Genomic DNA, 642 nt, shown 5'->3' on the forward strand with positions numbered 1-642 from the left:
ACGGCATTGATTGTGTAAGTCCCGATGTCTTCTTCCTTGTTGAACACAGCTGCAAAACATCACCACAAATCAGAAAGACAAGAAGGGAGTAACTAGAAGGAGGATGGAGCAGAAGGTAGATTTTTCCTCTGATTTTTTTTGTAATAAAGAAAACAAAGTGTTGTCGTACGTCTAACCTTTGGGGTTTCCATCACCTAAAACGATGACCTTATCCCGTGGAGCAGAAGTAGCACCGGGCTGTGCTAGTGTTGGGAGGAAGTAGCCAGCGAAGAAGTTGCAAGAGACATAAGTGTATGGGATTCCTTCGGCTTCAATTGCTCGCCGGAGTTTTGCCTTTGTGGCATAGGCTGACTTGGCGGGTTCGACAGTGTAAACACGGTCTACATCATTTCCAAACTCCGAGGGAAAGAATCTCTGTTAAAGACAGATGTGAAGAGGTTGAGTGGGCAGCAGAGTCAATTAAATTGTTACTCAATTCTAAAAAGTATCAACCAATGCATTTGGTCTGAGAAGTAAAATTATCAGCAAAACAACAGAATAAGTTACCTTAACGTTACCGGCTTCTTTAATGGCAGAGATGATCTTGTACTGATGTCCCAAGAGAGAGTGTCCAACCGTAGAGATCACCACATCCGCTTGCTT

The 642-nt window shown here is 43.3% G+C and overlaps 1 long non-coding RNA gene across 1 annotated transcript; it reads right to left on the reverse strand.

Moving 5' to 3' along the window:
• Positions 1–636, reverse strand: LOC104774669. The gene is made up of 3 exons (XR_765440.1): positions 547–636; positions 177–414; positions 1–49 (listed from the first exon to the last, which is right to left on the reverse strand). It is a non-coding gene; the product is annotated as an uncharacterized LOC104774669 (long non-coding RNA).
• Positions 637–642: the final 6 nt, after the last annotated feature.

Source organism: Camelina sativa, unplaced genomic scaffold (assembly GCF_000633955.1).
Source record: "Camelina sativa cultivar DH55 unplaced genomic scaffold, Cs unpScaffold04483, whole genome shotgun sequence".
NCBI lineage: Eukaryota > Viridiplantae > Streptophyta > Magnoliopsida > Brassicales > Brassicaceae > Camelina > Camelina sativa.